Below are 18,139 nucleotides of genomic sequence, written 5' to 3' on the forward strand. Positions count from 1 at the left end.
GGGACGGAGAAAATGGTTGCTTGTCTTTTTTAGACATCTTGTTGCGACGTACGAGCGACGGCACACTTGGGCAATAACTGTTCCGAAGGCCCACATATACAGACCGTATTTACGAGCTACTAGTTGCCACACTCCGGCACAAACGAAGGACATTCTAAAGACCTTAATCCCCTGAGCCCACACCATCTCTGATACCGATAGTCTGCAAACAGAAACGAAACACCCGACATCCGTGTTCCTGATTATTTCAGATGTGCGTGAAATCTTATGGGACTTAACTGCTAAGGTCATCAGTCCCTAAGCTTACACACTACTTAACCTAAATTATCCCAAGGACAAACACACACACCCATGCCCGAGGGAGGACTCGAGCCTCCGCCAGGACCAGCCGCACAGTCCATGACTGCAGCGCCTCAGACCGCCCGGCTAATCCCGCGCGGCAAACCGTGTTCCTGAACAATGGATTTTTGTCTCAGCAAGTACAGGGTGCGCTACAGTCCCACGAATGATAGAACAAAGAAAAGGATGGGGCCTTCAAAACGACTGCGTATCTACCATAAATCTGGTATTTTTCAGCGAAAATGGGCATCTTCCTTCCAAAATCTCGGAACTTTCGAACTCTGTCAAAGACGACTTAGATTTGCGCAAGGCAAATGTTTATAGGATTACTTGCGAATGCGCAATACTTATACAGAGCAAACGATGCGTACTGTGCAGGATCGCACTGCAGAACATCAACGACATACCTGCCTCGTTCAAGCCATTATCGCCGAACATTGTATTTCCACTGGTCATTTGATGAAATACGAGTAGAATGAAACGAAACTTGTGGGCGATACGACAAAGTTTTGGAGCACCACCACAAGTGAATCGGGTGAAATGCTACTGTCTGGGTACTTATTAATCGAGTCGGCGTAATGGTGTTTGTGCTTTCGGCAGATAAACCAATTTTCCTGAACTATTATTGGGATCAACTCATTCACTGCAAAACCTCAGTGAGCGGTGCGCAACTCGCCTAGTTTCTTTGCATGCTTTTACAGACTAGAAGCTAAGTCGACAGCTGGAATTGCACAGTGAGCTGGCAGTTCATCACTTTAAAAATAATGTGATTCCTTCCCGTATTTGAACTTTCAAATTTCTCAGTAGAATGTTTAGGCTGACATACTGGGCAAGTATGCCCACTGCAAAATGGTTCAAATGGCTCTGAGCACTATGGGACTCAACATCTGAGGTCATCAGTCCCCTAGAACTTAGAACTACTTAAACCTAACTAACCTAAGGAAATGACACACATCCATGCCCGAGGCAGGAGTCGAACCTGCGACCGTAGTGGTCGCGCGGTTCCGGACTGAAGCGCCTAGAACCGCTCGGCCACTGCGGCCAGTCATGCCCACTGAACCTAACTTGGCAAAATGCTCAGTCGCTTACAGGATACTAATATTAGTTCATGTGTTTATCACAACTTAATATGATCGTGCAATTCGGTCAATTAGTTAGGGCCATTACTATTACGTTTCACGAAGTAAGCTATCCCTGTTCTTTTGTTCTATTCCGTTAAAAAGTGTAGTCAGATAGCATTATTATATGATTTAATGGTTATAAATGTTGTAAAGAAGAGAGCATTTTATATTTTCACGATACATATTCATATGTAATATGACGCTGAAAAATGGACAATAGGCTTATTACATGATGGCAATTACGAAGAGAAAGACACCAATTTTTTTTTAACTGCTTGAGTAATAGCAGACCTCACATGTCTCCAACAGAGCAGTCTGCCTCACGTCATAAAGGTATTTGAGGGTTGGTAGAAACCCGAAGTAGAAAGTAGTGAAGTTTTCGACAAGTCGTAGAATGTTTGTTGGAATGATAGATTGGATGCCACGGAAGGGTGAGTGTTTATATCGACAAGCAGAAACATTGGTTACAGCCCGGTTCTAAATGAGTTCGACACTTATGCCGACAAGATCTGTGGATTTAGATTAGTGATCGGATGTTTCTTCCGACCGCTAGATTCAAACACACTGGTCTAACAGTCAATCAAAGATAGCCTAAGCTCGATAGCACGAAAACATCCAGTGTATATGCCTATGGTAAGTGGTGATCTTAATCCGCCGACCACCGACTGAGTAAACTACGCTTCCTTTGTTGGCGGCAAGGACAAACTGTGTAACAAAGTAATAAGGAATGCACTGTCCGACAGCTGTCTCGAAGATATACACCGGCAACCCACACGCCAAAGATATATTTTAGACCTACTGCTGTAAACAGGCCGATCTTTTCGAGAGTGTCACGAATGACATACGGATACGCTGAGGTACGACTGTCACCAAAGAAAAAGAAAGAAAGAAAGCTGCTTGGATATTTGTATTGTGTGTAAATCAAATCATTACACACAACTCGCTTGAATGGCGCAATGAAATCATTTACACTCAACTCGCTTGAAGGACGAAATAAGGTTGTTCACACGCATCAAGATAAGTGTTGCATTATGCTGATATGTCGTGCAAGTGTGTTGCTACTGTGACTATTACTATACAGATGGCAGAAGACGTGTGTCGAGACAACCCGGTAACATCGAAGACACCAACACTGTGTTCCATATGTGCAACATGGTGGTGCTGGAGTGATGTTCTGGGGTAGCGTTACAGGGGCCACTGTACAGCTTTCGTGTCTGTTGAGGGCAATCTCAATGTTCTATTGTACAGGGATGAGATTCTGCAACTAACAATGGGATTGTATTGCCAACGTTTTGGTGGAAATTTCATCTTGACGGATGACAACTAGCGCGCTCATCGTGTTGCTCTCGTGAACACGTTCCTTCAGCATGGTGTGGTCACCAGAGTGAAGTGGTCTGCCTGTTCCTCGGACGCGAACAACCGAATAAGTGTGGGATCGATTGAAACGAGCTCTGTTTGGATGTTGACAACGAGCATGTACTAAGCGCGACCTACGCACAATCGCCAGTGAAGGGTGGAACAATTTAGATCAGGACTCACTTGATGTTCTCATCGATGGTGTGCCACGACGGATTTAGGCATGCAGCCCAGCAAAGTGATGTTCCACCACGCATTAACGCTGCTCAAGAGTGCTGCGATAACCCACCATACGAAACAGACGATTTTGTCATTACACAAGTCTTTGTATCTTTCCTTTGCTGATATGGACATGTCACGAATAAATATATGCGCGAGCGTCTGAGCCAGTTTTTGTTTTCTCTGCGTGAATTCCTAAATAAAGGGGTGATGCAAAACTTTTGTTGATGTGTGTAGTTCAGATTCGGCGAACGCAAAACAAGTGTGTATGCAGTCGACAGATATTATAAACTGTGGTCTAGTTAAATAGGTACTGAATGAAGTGAGAAAGCGCGCTAAAGACCTACCTTGGCTTTATGATACCGTTCACAAAATGTTTTGTAAACAGGAACTATTTCTGTATCACCACAGAGAAACTGTAGGGAAATTGATAGAGCAAACATATTACCAACTCGTTCAGTCCGTAAGAAGGTACATGCGTGGAGCTTACAACAGTTTTTACAATCAAACGAAAGCGACAGGTGGTTTCGTGCGGTCTTCAAACTGAAGGTAGCAGACATAAAGCAGATATATTAAATTCCACATTTAAATATTTGTTTACACTTACTGTCGTAGCAGCATCTGATGCCCGGTATTGAAAAACTCCATTCCATTGGAAGTACTGACGGCCTTGGGAGAGCCAGTCCTGACAAAACTCTACCATCTGGTGAGCAAGATGTATGAGACAGGCGAAATACCCTCAGACTTCAAGAAGAATACAATAATTCCAATCCCAAAGAAAGCAGTTGTTCACAGATGTTAAAATTACCGAACTATCAGTTTAATAAGTCACGGCTGCAAAATACTAGTAGAAGCCAACCTCGGGGAAGATCAGTTGGGATTTCGTAGAAATGTTGGAACACGTGAGGCAATACTGACTCTACGACTTATCTTAGAAGCTAGATTAAAGAAAGGCAAACCTACGTTTCTAGCATTTGTAGACTTAGAGAAAGCTTTTGACAATGTTGACTGGAATACTCTCTTTCAAATTCTGACGGTGGCAGGGGTAAAATACAGGGAGCTAAAAGCAATTTACAATTTGTACAGAAACCAGATGGCAGTTATAAGAGTCGAGGGACATCAGAGAGAAGCAATGGATGGGAAGGACGTGAGACAGGGTTGTAGCCCATCCCCGATCTTATTCAATTTGTATACTGAGCAAGCAGTGAAGGAAACAAAATAAAAATTCGGAGTAGGTATTAAATTCCACGGAGAAGAAATAAAAACTTTGAGGTTCGCCGATGACATTGTAATTCTGTCAGAGACAGCAAAGGACTTGAAAGAGCAGTTGAACGGAATGGATAGTGTCTTGAAAGGAGGATATAAGATGAACATCAACAAAAGCAAAACGAGGATAATGGAATGTAGTCGAATTAAGTCGGGTGACACTGAGGGAATTAGATTAGGAAATGAGACACTTAAAGTAGTAAAGGAGTTTTGCTATTTGGGGAGCAAAATAACTGATGATGGTCGAAGTAGACAGGATATCAAATGAAGACTGGCTATGGCAAGGAAAGCATTTCTGAAGAAGAGAAATTTGTTAACATCGAGTATAGATTTAAGTGTCAGGAAGTCGTTTCTGAAAGTATTTGTATGGAGTGTAGCCATGTATGGAAGTGAAAAATGGACGATAAATAGTTTGGACAAGAATGAATAGAAGCTTTCGAAATGTGGTGCTACAGAAGAATGCTGAAGATTAGATGGGCAGATCACGTACTAATGAGGAAGTACTGAATATAATTGGGGAGAAGAGGAATCTGTGGCGCAACTTGAGTAGAAGGAGGGATCGGTTTGGAGACACGTTCTAAGGCACCAAGGTATCATCAATTTAGTACTGGGGGAAGCGTGGAGGGTAAAAATCGTAGAGGGAGACCAAGGCATTAATACACTAATTAGATTCACCAGAAAGCAGATTGGAGTAGGTACTGGGAGATGATGAAGCTTGCACAGGACAGGGTAGCATGGAGAGCTGCATCAAACCAGTCTCAGGACTGAAGACCACAACAACAACAACACTGAAAAAGAATTAATGTTACTTAAAGCGAATAAGGCACATGCGCCTGACGCAATGTACTAAGGAATCAGCCCCTTTCCTAACTCATTTTATCGAGAATATTTTGCGCAATGAATAACCCCCCTTGAACTGATATCTCCAGGAATTTCTGTTTACAAATAAAGTAAGAGATCGGGTGCACAGAAATACTGAACAATGTAGCTGGCGTCAGTCTATTTCAGGATCCTACACCACCACGCATCCATCCAGATGGCTCCAGATTATGCGAAGAGGAACACCACAGGAGCCGTGCCCTACCCCGAATACTGGACTGGGGCTTGACACGTAACCAGCACCGAACCAATAACCAAATCAAAGTTTCTGGTAGAAGAAAAAACCTCTGCAGAGCTGTAGGTTCAAACTGAGGTGATAAACAACAAGCGCTATAAATATCAGTGGTGGTAGTTTGCTACAGCTCTCTTGACCGGTAAAAATCCGTTCCCTCTAAGTAGACCGATGCCGCAGTCAACAAAACATGCAGACTCGTCAACGGTTGACCAAAATCTACACCCGCATACAAACTCTTCCAGCTACCTGGAATCGCTCCAGAGACAATTCGACTGGAGGCCTGTAACGGGAGATAGAGCCTTCTACGTACGAAAAAGAAAATACACTGTACGGCATTCGATCGGTGTATCGTCCCTCTCTCTCTCTCTCTCTCTCTCTCTCTCTCTCTCTCTCTCCCCCTCTCTCTCTCTCTGTCGCACACGCGTGCGCTCTCTCTCTCTCTCTGTACCTATCTCTCTCTCTTTCTTCTTGCCTAAAAGATATCGGTTCGTTACGTTCGGAATCGCAGATGCAAAATTTACAGGTTGTGTCGTCACGTATATTTCGCACGCTCGTAGTAGGGGCTAAAATATACGCTAAAAATTATCAATGTTGCTACATAGTCAAATAATTCTGATTAAAGATACTAGTTTGAGTTGTAACAGTGTGCTTAGGTTGTCAACACACACGGCTAGCTCAAAAATACGCACAGTTTGTTTAAAACAGTAGTAATTATTGCCTGATAAATATTGTTGCAGAGTGTGACACGGTATAATCACCTACGGAGCTACACTATTATTCTCAATGTTACGTAAATTCTTTGTTAAACACTGACCTTCTATACTGTTGATTGTGATTTGAATAAAATTTACGGCAGTGAAAACAAGATTTTTACCAGTCAGCGATTTACTCATAAGCAAACGTGGACCGTGCATTATTATTTTTTATCTTTACGTTCGTTTTGTATATTTTCCTGATAGCAAATATATTTAAAGTGTTTTTTTCTGTTATCCTATGGCTGAAGCCGGAAACAATGCGATTACTTATATTTCAAATAATGGCTACCAATGCGCCATTACAGCATAGAATGGTACATGGCCAATGGTAAAACTTGAATTCTAGGGATAATTAATAATTTCCACTTCATCATATTCACGTAGAGGGAGAGGTATGGTTCAAATGGTTCAAATGGCTCTGAGCACTATGGGACTTAACTTCTAAGGTCATCGGTCCCCTAGAACTTAGAACTACTTAAACCTAACTAACCTAAGGACATCACACACATCCATGCCCGAGGCAGGATTCGAACCTGCGACCGTAGCGGTCGCACGGTTCCAGACTGTAGCGCCTTTAACCGCTTGGCCACCACGGCCGGCGGAGAGGTATGAAATGAGATTACAAGAACAAATACTTTTTATAAATGTATACTGAAAAAACTTACGTACAGTTAACAAAATCGTGCATTTATCAGCAACGTCGTATAAAAGTGTCTAGAAGGTTCGAGAGCTGACACGAAAGTGATCATTTTATTCATTCAAGTCTTTATCACACAGTTATATAGAAATTCCATGACATGATACACTCATGTTGTTGTGGTCTTCAGTCCGAAGACTGGTTTGATGTAGTTCTCCATGCTACTCTATCCTGTGCGAGCCTCTTCATATCCGAATAACTACTGCAGCCTACATCCTTCTGAATCTGCTTACTGTATTCATCTCTTAGTCTCCCTCTACGATTCCCCCCCCCCCCCCTACTTCCCTCCAATACTAAATTGGTGATCCTATTAACGCCAATGCCCTTGCCGCAGTGGTAACACCGGTTCCCGTCAGATCACCGAAGTTAAGCGCTGTAGGGCTGGGCTAGCACTTGGATGGGTGACCATCCGGTGTATCCATCGCTGTTGGCAAGCGGGATACACTCAGCCCTTGTGAGGCAATCTGAGGAGCTACTTGACTGAGAAGTAGTGGCTCCGATCTCGTAAACTGACATACGGCCGGGAGAGCGGTGTGCTGACCACATGCCCCTCCATATCCGCATCCAGTGATGCCTGTGGGCTGGAGATGACACAGCGGCCGGTCGGTACCGTTGGGCCTTCATGGCCTGTTCGGACGGAGTTAGATCCTATTAATAACCTCTGAGCAGGAAAAACAAGGTCCAAGGTAAATGTGCTAAAATGGGTATGTCGAGTACCATCTAAGCTTTTGCAGTTGTGGTGAAACCCAGACAGCAGAACTCAAGAACTGCTACAGTGGTAAAAGCTCTCCGCCTCCCCTCCCCATTTCACACAAGTACGACCTTTGGGACCTGTCAGCAATGCCGAATGCTGTTGATGTCGCCCGCTCCTGGGTTCCACAATACTAATTAATATCCTTGGTTTTGTACGCATACACGCACACACAAACACACACACACACACACACACACACACACACACACACACACAATGATGAGCCAAAACATTATGAGCACTGCCTATAATGAGATTAAAAGTCGCCTTCTACTTTGTGGGCACCCACTGAGGTAAGGAAAAATAGTCATTCGTTCTAAAGACGATACCAGCCGCACATGGGGAATCCCGCGAAATAATCAACTTTGACAAAGGGTAGATTGTTTTGGCCGCATATCTAGAGAAGGCCGAAGCTAGTCGGATGTATATTTGAATGTGCGGTGTCTGTTCTTTCGGACATGTCCGAAAGAGCAGACAATACACGTTCACATAATCGATTCGCCTCGATGGCCAATGAATTCACAATTGTCGGTGCGGATGCACATTTACATTCGACCTCCAGTAGGAATCTAAAATTAGAGATCATGGTGGACGTGGACTGCGGATAGGTGGTACTGGGTGGGAGTGTGGGTCAGCTGGGGAGCGTGCCGAGATAGTTCGCACATTTACGATAAACACAGTGTCTGGGTGACACATGGGTTAATGCAACTACCCGGTGAGCAGGAGATCTAGGGTTCGATTCCCGGTCCGGCACGCATTTTCACTCGTCGCCGCTAATTCTACATAAGATCCCGATGCAACTGATATCATTATTTCTTTCACTTTCCGTTCCTTCCTCCCCGCCTCATCTTCGGTTTACATCATAACTAGTCCGTAATTTACAGGAATTGTTAGACCTGTGCATGTAGACATCTGGTACCTGCCGGAGGTGTAGTGCTCCCAAACTGAAGCCACTATTTGCAGGGCAGCACTGTGTTTGCTCTCACTAAATTATGTCAAGTATCGAATAAAATGTTGCATACCCAATGACTTAAGGAACGCAAATAACCTTCATAAGGACTCTGTATCTCCATTAGAAACAAGTCTGAAAACGAAATGAGAGGTCCAATTTGCATGAGGGGTATTCAGAAAGTACGAATGATAGGTCCCAAAATGGAAACCAAAATGAAAATTCGATGAATTTTTGCACATATATGTTGGGCAGTACCTCTCACATGCATGTAGATAGCATCACGTCGCTTTTCTCACTCCTGTGCACACAGTGAGATGCGAAGTATGGATGCCTACCGAGAGATTTCGCCTGATTTCATGCAACCCCACATAACGTAACTGTCTTCATGACATTTCTCGGCTGCACAGCAGGCGCAATGAGGATGCTCCTGCACACTTTTGGGTGGGTAGTGTTTAATCACACACCATACAGGACTTAGGTCCCTCTGATTTTCATCTCTGCTCAGATGAACTGCTTACTATCAAGGTAACGTTTTGGCACAGATATCTATGAAGATAACATTTTGACACAACGAGCTGCAAACAAGCATAGAAAATTGTCGGAAGGCACAGGATTGTGCGTTCTATGACAAGGATATTGGAAAGTTGGTACAACCCTATGATGGATGTCTAAGTCGGAGCGGTGTTTCCGTAGAGAATTAGCTAGAAGGTGTAGCTAACTGTAACAAATACAACCGTTTTGATTTTCGCTGTGGTTTCGATTTGCCGGCCAGGGTGGCCGAGCGATTCTAGGCGCTACAGTCTGGAACCGCGCGACCGCTACGGTCGGTGGTTCGAATCCTTCCTCGGGCATGGGTGTGTGTGATGTCCTTAGGTTAGTTAGGTTTAAATAGTTCTAAGTTCTAGGGGACTGATGACCTCAGAAGTTAAGTCCCATAGTGCTCAGAGCCATTTGAACCATTTTTTTGTTTCGATTTCACGACCGATCGTTCCTAGCTTTGGCCGGCGGCAGTGGCCGTGCGGTTAAAGACGCTGCAGTCTGGAACCGCAAGACCGCTACGGTCGCAGGTTCGAATCCTGCCTCGGGCATGGATTTTTGTGATGTCGTTAGGTTAGTTAGGTTTAACTAGTTCTAAGTTCTAGGGGACTAATGACCTCAGCAGTTGAGTCCCATAGTGCTCAAAGCCCGTTCCTAGCTTTCCAAATAGCCGTCGCTGCTATGGCGTTTTATGGGCTACAGGACATATGACACACTATCGAGCAATATGTGAGTGCTTCAACACATCTGCGAACTATAGCCGTGATTTTTGGTGGCTATATTTAGTGTTGGAAATGGAAATGCCGTGTGGCTAGGGCCTCCCGCAGGGTAGATCGCTCGCCCGGTGCAAGTCTTTCGAGTTGACGCCACTTCGGCGACTGGCCTGTCGATGGTGATAGGGATAACACAACACCCAGGCCCTGAGCGGAGAAAACCTCCGACCCAGCCAGGAATGGAACCCGGGCCGTTAGGTATGACATTCCGTCGCCCTGACCACTTACCTACCAGGGGAGGACTATTTAGCGTTCGTGGAACGGGATGGCCTCCAACGCTCTTCTTGTCTAGCGAAATCCACGCCACAACGTGTCGCCCCTGTCACTAGCATGAAAAATGATGCTAAATGCCACTTGTAAAGGTTTTTTTAAATTACCGTTACCAGTCCCAAACTTCGTCAACTATGCTTCACCACAGCATTCACGAAAAGACTATGTAACATCTGTATGGCCTTATTTTAAAGTTGTTTTTGTAATGTTATTTAGCCTGAAGATGAGGTTTACCTCGAAACATGTCGCTAAATAAATAAGTAATACAACAGTTGACGAAGTTTTTGACTGGTAGCTGTAATTTAAAAAAACCTTTACATATTTCTTGAGACAGTCACGGTCGAAAAATAGTCATAATGGCTTCAAATTCTAAATGCCACTTGGTTTGATTCAATAGCACTTATGTGTATAATTCTATGTTCGTGAAGGCCACCGCGTGCGATTTAGCCGTTTGATCGTTAATTCCCCACGAAATAATCTTTTGCAAGCCGTCTTCCTTGTGAGTCTGAAGCATTTGATGTGCTTGGAAGCCCGCTATATCGAACCTATATATTGCATCCGCACAATATTAAATGGAGACAGTACTGGTGAAACTAGGCCTGCAAAACTCCCACGCAGACATATAAGAAGAATCACTTTGGCCATGCTCAAGAGCTTACTGAAATCGGAAAGAGGTTAATGAATAGCTCAACGAAATTCATTCTCCGTCACGTTCTTTGCAGGAATCTGGAGAACATGGACAATTTACTTCGGCGGCAAACTGAATGTAGCCGAACCCTTGACGGGAGAATCGGCTACGCGAGACGTGGCTGGTAATGCGGTCGCAGTCGGGCTTTTCAAGAAACCAGAGGAGCGTTTGGCGCATACACAGCCGGCATCCTTGGCGGTCACCCGACACCGCCGCCTCCACCGCCGCCGCCGCCCTCGCGCTGGCTGCCTGCTGGCTTAGGATCCGCTTACCAGGCGCCCTGGGTCGCAGCTCCGTGCCGTGCTGTGGACCCCGCGGTACACACTTGCTAGCAGAAAACTTCATCACAACCACCGTGCGAACAACAAGTTGTGAACCACGCAGTTCAAAATGGTTCAAATGGCTCTAAGCACTATGGGATTTAACATCTCATGTCATCAGTCCCCTAGACTTAGAACTACTTAAACCCAACTAACCTCGGGACATCACACACATCCATACCCGAAGCAGCCACAGCGTTCGGCGAACCATGCAGTCTGTTCCGTCCACATGGGACGCCATTCCTACTACCATCATCTTCGTTGTGCAGTCCGTTCCGCTCACACATCATTTCCATCGTCATCCAACCACTTCATCCAATATCTTACCGACCAGGCGGTTCTAAGAAAGTCTTCGTCGCGAATTTTTTGTCTTCCACTGCAAAATGGTGCTCGTTCCGGTTCCTTTTCTTTTCTTCTAGAATTTAATTTATGACAGGTGATCAGTAAGTGACGCAACACTATTTTTCTCGCCCAGTTTCTATTGAAAAAATGCGAAATTTGTTGTGGGACATCGTGGAATATTTCTGCTTCAGTCCCTATAGTTTAATGAAGGTCCAATGGGTGGCTCCGCTATACATCTACATCTACATCATTACTCTGCAATTCACATTTAAGTGCTTGGCAGAGGGTTCATCGAACCACAATCATACTATCTCCCTACCATTCCACTCCCGAACAGCGCGCGGGAAAAACGAACACCTAAACCTTTCTGTTCGAGCTCTGATTTCTCTTATTTTATTTTGACCTATGTAGGTTGGGCTCAACAAAATATTTTTGCATTCGGAAGAGAAAGATGGTGACGAAAATTTCGTAAATAGATCTCGCCGCGACGAAAAACGTCTTTGCTTTAATGACTTCCATCCCAACTCGCGCATCATATCTGCCACACTCTCTCCCCTATTACGTGATAATACAAAACGAGCTGCCCTTTTTTGCAACCTTGCGATGTCCTCCGTCAATCCCACCTGGTAAGGATCCCACACCGCGCAGCAATATTCTAGCAAAGGACGAACGAGTGTAGTGTAAGCTGTCTCTTTAGCGGACTTGTTGCATCTTCTAAGTGTCCTGCCAATGAAACGCAACCTTTGGCTCGCCTTCCCCACAATATTATCTATGTGGTCTTTCCAACTGAAGTTGTTCGTAATTTTAACACCCAGGTACTTAGTTGAATTGACAGCCTTGAGAATTGTACTATTTATCGAGTAATCGAATTCCAACGGATTTCTTTTGGAACTCATGTGGATCACCTCACACTTTTCGTTATTTAGCGTCAACTGCCACCTGCCACAACATACAGCAATCTTTTCTAAATCGCTTTGCAACTGATACTGGTCTTCGGATGACCTTACTAGACGGTAAATTACAGCATCATCTGCGAACAGCTATACATAGTCTTCAAAATGGCTTCTATCATGGAGGCGTGTTCCGAGCAGCGATCTGTCATTGGCCGAAACCCAGAGCATCGCTGATATTCATAGTCCCTAGCAGAACAACTACGGACATCTGCCAGTGAACAAAAGCACGGTGAGTCGATGGGCGAGGCGCCTGTCATCATGACAAGATGGAACAAACCTGTCCGATCTCTCCCGTGCCGGTCGGCCGCACGTAGTTGTGGCTCCTACAACGTTGGAACGTGTGGACATTCTCATTCGAGGTGATCGACGGATCACAAACATCTCGCTGCACAACTGGACGTCTATGTTGGTAGTGCTGACAAACTCGTCCACCAGTTGGGGTACTCAAATGTATGTTGCTCGCCGACAGCAGGAGACCATAAGAGCAACGAAGGACGGACGATCTGTCAGGAACTGCTTGTGTGTTACGAGGCTGACCGTGACAATATTGTGCCGAACATCGTCACGGACGATGAAACATGAGTTCATCATTTCGAACAGGAAACAAGATGGCAATGCATGGCGTGGCGTCACACCACATCTGAAGAAGTAGTTCAAAAATATAACCTCAGTCAGTGAAGTCACGGTGACGGTCACCTGTGACTATGAAGGAGTTATGTTTTGTGTCCTCCCTCATGGTGCAACGACCAACTCTAAAGTGTGTTATACTCTGACCTCGGCAAACCGTAGAAACGACTTCAGCGTGTTTGTCGCCACAGCATACAACGCAATGCCTCACTCAGTTCTGTGAACCCGAGAGGGGCTCAAAAAACGTAACTCGACCTTTCTTTCCCATTCAACCTGCACCTCGGATCTCGCACCGTTCGACTTCCATCTGTTTGGCACAATGAAGGATGTGAAGGACGCACACCGCGGCTAGCAGTACGTGGTTGATGGGGAGGCTATTAATGGTGCAAAATGGTAGTTCCGACGTCGAGCAGTAGAGTCGCACCAAGCGGCCATACAGGCCTCCCAGTAAGATCGCGTAACGTGGTCGCATTGAACGGAGCTTATGTTTAAATATAGGATTTTGTTGCCAGAAGAGTGGGGAATAACACGCTGTATTGGAATCCTAATAAAACCAATCGGCTTTCAGAGAAAAATGTGTTACTGAACGCCCCTGGTATATGTTTTCGTTTTTTTATCAAATTTCAAGGGCCGTTCCTCTCAGGAATCTTATTTTCACTGTTTCACTAGCTCTCTTCCCTTTTCTCTTCACATTTTAATTCTAGCAACCATAAACAGCATGGACACCATCATCAATTTATAAAATTTCGTTTGTGATTCTTTCTTGCTTTGTTGGTTAGCGTTTTATTTGTAGCACCACAAATCTGTCTGGATTCAAATAATTTATTTGTCAAAGCTTCTGTGTCATAAATGTGTACTAAAACTCGTATAATTTGTCTTGTGTCTCTAAGCGCTATGGTATTTAACATCTGAGGCCATCAGTCCCCTAGACTTAGAACTACTCAAACCTAACTAACCTAAGGACATCACACACATCCATTCCCGAGGCAGGATTCACACCTGCGACCGTAGCAACAGAGCGGTTCCAGACTGAAGCGCCTAGTAATTTGTCCTGTGCTTTAACTTTTTTCTTCTGAGTACTTGCGCTGTACTGTTGACAGAGTGTGGTAGCTCGACTGTTTGATTTGAATTAACATTACTCAACTGATAATCGTTTATTAGTTGCGATTTTTCCAGTGATTTTAGGTTATACGACGGATTTCAACAAGTTACAACGAATACTGCCTGCGAAAGGCAAAGTTCCCTGGTTCGAATCCCGGTTTGCCACACACTTTTAATGTGCCAGGAAATCTCATGTCAGCACAGACACCGCTATCGGATGAAAATTCGTCCTGGAAACAATTCCCCAGGTTGTGTCTAAGCCATATCTCCGCAGAATCCTTTCTTCCATGAGTGCTATCACGCAAGGTTCGCAGGAGAACGTCTGTGAAGTTTAGAAAGTAGAAGATGAGATGGTGATCAAAGTAAAACTGCGAAGTCGGGTCGTGAGTTGTACTCGAGTAACTCAGTGGGTGAGCAGTTGCCTATGATAGGTAAAGGTCCCGGGTTCGAGTCCCAGTCCGGCACACAACTTTAATCTGCCACCAAGTTTCAAGGTACAAATAGTTGTGCAGTGTCAGATAGCTACTCCAAAATTGGGTACTTTGAACTTTATTTAACAGGTCGCGCTGTATACGTTTGCTTGCCATATGAAAAAAGGAGTTGTAGTTTAGCGAGACGTTGTTCGGCATAAATTGGACTGTAACATTTCGTCATAACTTTTGTCGTAAGAAAAGCGAACTCTTAGAGTCCGTCTCTATTTCCATTTGACCATTCCTCCACGCCACCCCTTCCACCTTACTTGCGAAATAGGGGAGATAGTGCCACAGACATGATACGTGAATTGGAGTGGCAATCATTAAAACAAAGGCGTTTTTCGTTACGACGGGATCTTCTCATGAAATTTCAATCACCAGTTTTCTCCTCCGATTGCGGAAACTTTCTGTTGGCACCCACCTACATAGGGAGAAATGATCATCACTATAAAATAAGTGAAATCAGGGCTCGCACAGAAAATTTTAAGTGCTCGTTTTTCCCGCGTGCCGTTCGAGAGTGGAACGGTAGAGAGACAGCATGAAGGTGGTTCATTGAACCCTCTGCGAGACACTTTATTGTGAATAGCAGAGTAATCATGTAGATGTAGATACAGATGTACTCGAGTAAAATATAAAAGACAGAGCAGCATCAAGCCAGTCATCTGCTAGGTACAAGGAGCTGCCGGCCGCGGTGGCCGTGCGGTTCTAGGCGCTCCATCCGGAGTCACGCTGCTGCTGCGGTCGCAGGTTCGAATCCTGCCTCGGGCATGGGTGTGTGTGATGTCCTTAGGTTAGTTAGGTTTAAGTAGTTCTAAGTTCTAGGGGACTGATGACCACAGCAGTTGAGTCCCATAGTGCTCAGAGCCTGTTACAAGGAACTAAATTAGGTTAATAGCTTAGGATATCTTCTTTATTCGCAGCCCATGAACTAGTGGTAAGAAGTAAAAATCCGTCCTCGGTATCTGGCGTCGTATCGCACGGACAATCATTGGCGGTTCGAGTCCCGCATGCAGGTTCAACGGATTGTCTCAGCTGCTGTGGTTACTGTGCAGCAGCAGAGCCTGGCCCTCACGTAGTTCGTACTGCTTGACTGCATGAGAGTTGACCGTACTCCGTCTAGTCGAATGACTACTTAATTTGATATACACGGTACCAAATCGACGGATACCTTACAGCTTCCATGGGAAGTAAGGAATATTAGGGTTTGACTTTTCGTTGACGATGAGGCCATAAAACAAGGCAAACAACAAAAATGTTGCGGCATTGGACATGTAATGAAACCTTGACTACTACATATTGACAGCCGTTAAAAAAGTAAGTGCTCCATGATCAGCACATTCACATGAGGATTCTCTCATCTGACATGCCTGAATTGCGGCCAGTCAGAAGTTCGCTCGTTCCAATCAATTGTTGAACTAGCTTACGAAGTGTCCTGAAATTCCTGTTAAAAACCTCCAGGACAAGTAGAAGGCAGTCAGTAGATAATATTGCGAATTGGAATCGGAAAAAATGTTGGTGACGCGGCCACGTTTACAAGTAATTGATTAGTCGCGACTCAGTACATCACTCGTTATACAGTTTCACCCATTAATAGCCAAACAACTGCTCGTGTACTCGTTGACGGCATCCCTTCAACGTGATGCAGTACGGCCTCCTCCAGTTCGGGAGTGCGGCGTCTCCTTGGAGTGCTGACGGTGAAGCTGTTGCGTAATTGTGGCGAAAAGGCCATGATCTTGATAAACGGGATGAGCAGCTCTTCCCATTACCATGAGCTTCGCCATCCAGAAGAATCATGTCTGTGTTTTCTGCAGACCTGTACTGCACCATGTTGCTCTGACACTCACAGACACTTGAATGAGGCTCGAACCAGGTCAAAGAGTAGGATAGACGCCAAATGACATCAGTCGATCCGATGTAACCACACCCCACTATGACTATCCTGTTGAATACCTACTTAGCAAACATGTTTTCAAATGGCTGTAGCACGGAAACGGTAGGTTTCCGGACATGGCTTCCTATTCAAAATACAGGGTGATTCAAAAAGAATACCACAACTTTAGGAATTTCAAACTCTGCAACGACAAAAGGCAGAGCTAAGCACTATCTGTCGGCGAATTAAGGGAGCTATAAAGTTTCATTTAGTTGTACATTTGTTCGCTTGAGGCGCTGTTGACTAGGCGTCAGTGTCAGTTGATGCTAAGATGGCGACCGCTCAACAGAAAGCTTTTTGTGTTATTGAGTACGGCAGAAGTGAATCGACGACAGTTGTTCAGCGTGCATTTCGAACGAAGTATGGTGTTAAACCTCCTGATAGGTGGTGTATTAAACGTTGGTATAAACAGTTTACAGAGAATGGGTGTTTGTGCAAAGGAAAAAGTTCTGGACGGCCGAGAACGAGTGATGAAAATGTAGCACGCATCCAGCAAGCATTTGTTCGCAGCCCAGGAAAATCGACTCGCAGAGCTAGCAGAGAGCTGCAAATTCCATAATCAACAGTATGGAGAGTCCTACGAAAAAGGTTAGTTATCAAACCTTATCGCCTGAAATTGGTTCAAGCACTGTCTGCAGCTGATAAGATTAAAAGAATCGATTTCTGTGATTTTATCCTTGCTCAAATGGAAACAGATGAATCTTTCGTTTCAAAGATTGTGTTTAGTGATGAAGCAACTTTCCACACTAACGGGAAACTCAACCGTCACAATCGGATCGGCCGCCAGGCAGCCCGTGACAGAGCACTTCATCACTGGCCTCCAAGAAGCCCTGATCTTACCCCCTGCGATTTTTTCTTATGGGGATATGTTAAGGATATGGTGTTTCGGCCACCTCTCCCAGCCACCATTGATGATTTGAAACGAGAAATAACAGCAGCTATCCAAACTGTTACGCCTGATATGCTACAGAGAGTGTGGAACGAGTTGGAGTATCGGGTTGATACTGCTCGTGTCTCTGGAGGGGGCCATATTGAACATCTCTGAACTTGTTTTTGAGTAAAAAAAAAACTTTTTAAATACTCTTTGTAATGATGTATAACAGAAGGTTACATTATGTTTCTTTAATTAAATACACATTTTTAAAGTTGTGGTATTCTTTTTGAATCACCCTGTATTATGTACTCACTCTCCTCTACAAGTGACAGAAGTCTGTAACGGGAATTTCCGAACAAACGGTATTAACGGTGTGGATGGAGGTGCCCTAAGAACTCGTTCAGCCCTCTTTGAGAACACGCCACGTTGTTTATTGGGTCTGACTACAGAACGATACTGCTTCGTGCAGTAATAAATATCCAGATTCGGAGTTCGTATATGTGAAGACGTACTGGAAGGAAATGCCTCCAAATTTTTTGTGCGAAAACTCTTAAAGCCTTCTAAATGAAGAATTAATATTCTTCTAACTTAAAAATTAATATTCTACATATTTATTCTTCATGTCTACATATTTATTTCTCAGCAGTCACCCTGGCGACAAACACATTTCTCCCAACA

General features: G+C 44.5%; 1 pseudogene; it reads left to right on the forward strand.

The window, feature by feature from the left end:
• Positions 1-7,182: 7,182 nt before the first annotated feature.
• Positions 7,183-7,300, forward strand: LOC124727161 (annotated as a pseudogene).
• Positions 7,301-18,139: the final 10,839 nt, after the last annotated feature.

This window comes from Schistocerca piceifrons, chromosome 1 (assembly GCF_021461385.2).
Source record: "Schistocerca piceifrons isolate TAMUIC-IGC-003096 chromosome 1, iqSchPice1.1, whole genome shotgun sequence".
Classification (NCBI taxonomy): domain Eukaryota; kingdom Metazoa; phylum Arthropoda; class Insecta; order Orthoptera; family Acrididae; genus Schistocerca; species Schistocerca piceifrons.